Source organism: Sapajus apella, unplaced genomic scaffold (assembly GCF_009761245.1).
Source record: "Sapajus apella isolate SASKATOON/1434 unplaced genomic scaffold, GSC_monkey_1.0 scaffold46, whole genome shotgun sequence".
Taxonomy (NCBI): domain Eukaryota; kingdom Metazoa; phylum Chordata; class Mammalia; order Primates; family Cebidae; genus Sapajus; species Sapajus apella.
In genome coordinates this window covers 7763764-7770818 of record NW_022436986.1, presented here as the reverse complement: position 1 = coordinate 7770818, position 7055 = coordinate 7763764, and positions in this window count along the sequence as shown.

Below are 7055 nucleotides of genomic sequence, written 5' to 3'. Positions count from 1 at the left end.
CTTACCTTGAATAATACAAAGACAAATGGTATTGTATAGATTACCAAATTAAGAAACAGAGGCTTAACATATTATTTAGAGGAATGAGACAGAATTAGCCAAAGGGGCTTGCTTTAAGGAGAAAGACCTGTGAATGGGGTACAGGAAAGACAACTTTTCCTTATTACGTGCCCTCTACAGTATTTTAATGTTTATTTCCATGTACTTGTCATTACTTTTCTAAAAACAGCTATATTCATACTAGCAATTCAAGCCTACATTAGAGATCCATTAAGCCCATGGCTTTCATTTTACAGATGATAAAACCGAGCCCAGAGAAGTAAAATTATTTGCTGAAGGTCACACGTTTATGGTAGAGCTGAGAGATTAAAATTCAGTTCTCTGAATTCAGGTCTCTTGCTCAAAAAATAGACACAGCCAGAGATTTTGCAGGGCAAGGTTACAGGCTGTGCTCAGTATCACTGCCACCAGTGGTGCAGGCCTTCTACATTTTTCCTTACATTCAGTCAATCATCAAGCACTTCCTCTCCTCCTATGTGCTAAGCTCCCTTAAAAGCTGATAGGTAACACCTTGTGAGACAAAGCTTTTCCGCCAGATAATTTTTATCTAGATCTTACTCAGCATCACTGAATTATTTAGATATTTTAAGAGGTATCTAAAGAAACCTCTTAGATTCTTATCAGTTAAGAATGAATTTATAATCAAGGCTGAGTTGCATATTTTGGTCAAGGCTGAATAACATTTTACTGGGAGTGAGACTCTATATAATGCATTTTCCTGGCTACCATCAGATATATTTTCCCTACTAAAGGACTATAATTGCCCTTGAAATCTCAATCCCATTAATTTCCTCCATTCAGGGTAATATGAAGACAAGTGTTACAAGGCTGCAGACTTCAATTTCTCTGTGATTACTGAGTGAATATTTAGTAGCTTCCCAGCTTTGGTTACTTTGTCAGATTTATTTTAGTAGTTATTAAACACCTACTAAACTAAAACCTAGTACTAGACATAGAAAATAATTAGAGAAATTTCAGCTTTAGGGCACGCCAGACAATGAAGCTTAAATAGCTAAAAGAAACACACAAACCATTGACTGGGGGTTGGTAAGTGGGGAGGAGAGTCTGGGTGTAGAATCAGATGTCTGGGTGTAGAAAAGGGAGAGATGGTATTTAGGTTGGACATCACAGGAGAACAAAAAGGCAGGGAACTCATAGAGAGGATACTGCCTGCGTGTAAGAAAATACATTCAGAAGTCACTGAAAGATGACATTTTGAAGCCTTCAAGAGCCAAGGCCACACACACACACACACACACACACACACACACAAATGACTAAGTTCAGGAAAGAATAAAAAGAGGAATTTGTTTTGCTCTGAAGAGGGAGGAGGGAAAGAAGGAAGGAAATGGGCAAGAAAATGAGGGAAAAGAGGAAGAAATGAGAAAGGAAAAAGAGGAGGCAGGAAAGAAGCTAGGGCAATATGTAATTGTGGGGAGGTGACGGGCTTTTGAGGAGGAGGAGAACTATTATTACACAATCTAAAGATACTGCCTTCTTGCCAGAAAGAACTGAGTTTCTCATATGAGTCTACATCATGCTTTATAAAAACAAGATACTGAGATGATTCGTAATGATTCATAATGTGAATTAATTTAGCAGAAGCAAAAGCCAACTGTGACAGTGAGAATGTAAGCTTCTAGAAACTTGCAGAAATCTTGGAGTGAGCTTTAGGCAAAGCAGAAATGGGACTTCCAGATCATCTGATTTAGCCCTCCTGGAATGAAAGACTCCAACTGCCATCTAGATGTCACTTGCTTGAGCAACAGAGGAGGAAACTGGGGTCCAGTGCGCTAAGGAAGTTGTCCAAGGTCACATAACCAGTCGGTGGTGAGATTTAGGCTAGTGTGATTTGCAAAGTCCTCTTGGATGGGAGTAGTCAGGGGTCTTCAAAGCACAGGTTCTGGAGTCAGACAGCATAGATTCAAATGCTGGCCCTGCACTTACTAGCCATGTGACCTTGGACACATCATACCTTTCTGTCGTTCCGTTTCTTCATCACCAAAATGAGAAAAAAATATATTATCACATATTGTTGAAAGAATAAATGAGTTAATACATCTCAATAACAAGTTCACAATCCCTTATTCACAGTTCTGAAATCCAAAAACTCTGAAGACCAAAAAGTTTCTCATAAGTTTTAGTAAATTATTTGGTGGCAACACCTGACCTGAAGCTATTTGTCATCTTTGTTCCATTTGATGATATACAGCAATATTAACATGCTTAATTGCAGGTGCTGCCTCAGACACTGCAGAGGGAGTTATACAATATATAGCAAAATTAACATGTTTACTCTCTAAAATCTGACAAAATTCTGATTTCCAAAGCACATATGGTCTCAAGGCTTTCAGATAAAGAATTGTGAACCTTCCCTTAGAACAATATCTGCCATTCATTTTACCATTTTGCCATTTATTTTAGGTTAGGGTAAAAGATAAATTGCCCATGCTCAATGCAGCCTGGAGGGCTCATGCAATGCTACCAATCCCAACGCCTATTTTGTAGAGAGGATGAGTTAGAGAGAGAACTGATGCAAAGCTCAACACAGCCAGTCAAAGCTCTTTTTCTGCTGCTCATATAAACATGGTATTCTAGCTGGAAAGTAGTCCAAGCCTCTTGAAATAATCTAAAGCACTCAGTACTGGGCATCGATATGTATAACATACATAAAAATCAGACAACTAGCACTCTTGTAGCACCTACTGTATGCTCAGCACTGTATGCTTACCATGGAAATGAGGAAGACAAGCACGCAGTTAGAAAACAAAGAAAATTGTACACAATAATGTGCTAAATTGCAGTGGCATAGGCTAGATGCTGAGATCAAAAGGGAAGGAATGCTTTACAGAAGAGGGTAGAAGGCAGTTTAACATTAATTTTATGATCTTGGGAAACATACTTGGTTTCTCTGAGCCTTGGCTTTCACATCTGTAAAAGAGGGTTGTTGTGAGGGCAATATTTTATGTACAGTGCCAGGTACATAAGTAGTGAATAAATATTAGTTTTCCCTGTCAGCTGGCTATTGAAGAAAGGTAAAGGCTAATGAGTGAGAATAAACATGAATTATGTGTCTTTACTAGAGTACAAACTATGTGTTGAGAGAAATATGGGAAATCAGCCTGGCAAATGGTGAGGCTGATTTCCCATGATGGAGTGGCACACGGACGGACAGAGATATTTTAGAAAGTCTTGCCTTGAAGTGATGAGAAATAGGTAACTATGGATGATTTTTTTTTTCTATTTGTGTATTCTGATTTTTTTTCTATTGTACTTGAGGTTCTGGGGTACATGTGCAGATCATGCAGGACTGTTGCATAGGTACACACATGGCAATGTGGTTTGCTGCTTCCATCCCCCAGTCACCTAAATCTGGCGTTTCTCCCCATGTTATCCTTCCCTGACCTCCCCACCCCCCCTGCTGTCCCTCCCTTGGCCCCCACAACAGACCCCAGCGTGTGATGTTCCCCTCCCTGTGTCCATGTGTTCTCATTGTTCAACACCCACCTATGAGTAAGAACATGCAGTATTCGATTTGCAGCTCTTGTGTCAGTTTCCTAAGAACGATAGTTTTCATATTCAACCATGTTCCTACAAAGGACATGAACTCATCGTTTTTTATGGCTGCATAGTATTCCATGGTGTATATGTGCCACATTTTCCTTGTCCAGTCTATCATCAATGGGCATTTGGGTTGGTTCCAGGTCTTTGCTATTGTAAACAGTGCCGCTGTGAACATATGTGTGCATGTGTCTTTATAATAGAATGATTTATAATACTTTGGATATATATCCAGTAATGGGATTGCCGGGTCAAATGGAATTTCTATTTCTAGGTCCTTGAGGAAGCACCACACTGTCTTCCACAATGGTTGAAATAGCTCACACTCCCACCAACAGTGTAAAAGTGCTCCTATTTCTCCACATCCTCTCTAACATCTGTTGTCTCCAGATTTTTTAATGATTGCTATTCTAACTGGTGTGAGGTGATATCTCAATGTGGTTTTGATTTGCATTTCTCTCATAATCAGTGATGATGAGCATTTTTCCATATGTTTTTTGGCCTTATATATGTCTTCTTTTGAAAAGTGTCTGTCCATATCCTTCTCCCACTTTTGGATGGGTTTGTTTTTTTCTTGTAAATCTGTTTTAGTTCTTTGTAGATTCTGGATATTAGCCCTTGGTCACATGGGTAGATTGCAAAAAATTTTTCCCATTCTATTGGGTGCCGGTTCACTCTAATAATTGTTTCTCTTGCTGTACAGAAGCTCTGGAGTTTAATTAGGTCCCATATGTCTATTTTGACTTTTTTTGCTAGTGCTTTTGGTGTTTCAGTCATGATGTCCTTGCCTATGCCTATGTCCTGAATGGTTTTGCCTAGGTTTTCTTCTAGGGTTTTGATGGTGTTAGGTCTTATGTTTAAGTCTTTAATCCATCTGGAGTTAATTTTAGTGTAAGGTGTCAGGAAGGGGTCCAGTTTCTGCTTTCTGCATACTGCTAGCCAGTTTTCCCAACACCTTTTTAAACAGGCAATCCTTTCCTCATTGCTTGTTTTTGTCCAGTTTGTCAAAAATCAGATGGTTGTAGATGTGTGGTATTGCCTCTGAGGCCTCTGTTCTGTTCCATTGGTCTTATCTCTACCAATGACCCTCTTCACAGAACTGGAAAAAACCACCTTAAACTCCATATGGAACCAAAAGAGAGCCTGCATAGGCAAGAGAATCCTAAGCAAAAAGAACAAAGCTGGAGGCATCATGCTACCTGATTTCAAACTGTACTACAAAGCTACAGTAATCAAAACAAGATGATTTTTAAGAAAAGAATAACCTAAGAGCAATGCTGAAAATTACTTTCTAGAATGTAGAGGATCAGGAGGGAACCAGGAGCCAGCTAAGTGTCTATAATAGCAATTTAACGGAGCACTTGGCCTTTCGTTGGTGGGATGGGTGAGTAGACATGACATCTTTTTTTTTTTTTTTGAGATGGAGTCTTGCTCTGTCACCCAGGCTGGAGTGCAATGGTGTGATAACGTCTCACTGAAACCTCCACCTCCCAGGTTCAAGCAATTCTCCCGCATCAGCCTCCCGAGTTGCTGGGACCACAGGCACCCACCATCAGGCCTGGCTAATTTTTGTATTTTGTAGAGACAGGGTTTCACCATGTTGGCCAGGCTGGTCTTGAACTCCTGACCTCAGGTGATCCTCCCATCTTGGCATCCCACAGTGCTAGGATTATAGGCATGAGCCACCACACCTGGCCAGACATGACATCTTTAGACTAGAGAAAACAACAAACAACTCCTTGTGTGTAGCATAGCCATTTACCATCCTAATAAAGCCTGTTTCATTGCAACCTGATAGGCAAGCATTTGGGACAAATGAAAGTTCAAAATTCTTTACCTTGTTCTCAAAAAGAGACTTACATACATGCACAGACTCGATCAGGCTGAGCAGTGTGGCATAGGAAAAATAGGGCATTTACTAAACATAGCACCAATTCTTTTGGCAGTTCAGAATAGCCAGGGCTAGGTGGTAGCCCAAGGTCTCAGGTGTCAGAGAAATGTATTCTGCCCTCTTAAGATAATCAAGGTCAAGGCATCTTTCTGCAACTATGTACAACTTTTCCTTGTCCTGTTCTGTTACTTTGTCCTGTTCAGAGTACACTTCTGGGCTGCAGGGACACAATGACTGTCATGTAATGTGGAGATTTACCTCAGCCAGTGGACTAACATGAGAAACCTGTTCTTAGAGCATGGCTTCTAGACAGGCAACAACACAGGCAAGATGCACACACAACGTTTTATCTGTGTGAATGAAATACAAAGTTAATGAAAACTCAGTGTTTTGGAAAGTTGGGTGATTTTTCCTGTCTTTATGCAATATATATGGCTTATTATGCATTCTTCAAACCTTCAAGTCTCCTTAATGATAAAAGGCTGCTTGATGCAACTATGAAACGGACATAACATCTAGCAGGTATTTTTTAAATACATGTTAATTGACCTCATCCCATTTGTGCAGTAAAGCAAATGTGTCTTTCTCTTTGTGCATTCTGGTTATAGGTGGCCTTAATTTAAAAGAAACCAATTATCCCACCCCTACCACCCACCTCAGGCCACAAAATACTTTTGAATGAAGTAGAAGAATGTCAAAGGTCAAATACTGACTGGGAACAGTAACTTTAAAAAAAATGATTGGAATATCTGGACTAGATTGTTTTCTAAAAAGGAGTTGAAATTTATTCTGCAAGCACTGTGCTCAAGTAGGTATGTTCTGTGTGCCCCTAGACTTGCTGATGACATCCTTCTTTAGAAAGACAGATGAATGTGAAATGCCTCATTCATCAAAATTACAGTGAAATAGAATATTTTTGCCTGTTTTTTGTTTTGTTTTTTTTTGGATATCTTTACTATCTCACAGACAGAACAACACACATTCAAAGTGTTAGTGATCTCCTCATTCCATACAATGTACTTTTTTTTTGTCCTGTCTCATCAAATAAAAGCACTAACCACCCAAACTGACTTTGAATCTTTACTCTTCCTTGTTTCCTCATCCAATTAGCAACCAAATCTCACTGTTTATAAATATTTCTCAAGCTCACCTCTTTCTCATATTCCCACTGCCTTAGTTGAAGCACAATAGTCTCTCATCTGTGCTACTATAGATGGTTTTTACACAGAAACAAGGCCCTGGCACAATATTTTACACATGGAATTTTCTGAGAATTAAGATCCACAAATCTAAGGAAGGTCAAGAACCATGGTCCCTGCACACTTAACAAGAACCAGGTGAAAATTTAAAAAACAAAATATCAAAAAACAAAAACAAACAAAAGCCTGGCCCTAAATTTTCCCCTCCCAGTCACTTTCAAATTGTCTCGCGTTAAAATGGAGCATAGGGTTTTGGGGGGTAGTATTTGCAAAGTTGCGCAAGGGAAGTATTTGTAGTACTAGTGATGCTATTCTCAAGCTTGGTGCTGGTTACATAGGTGTTT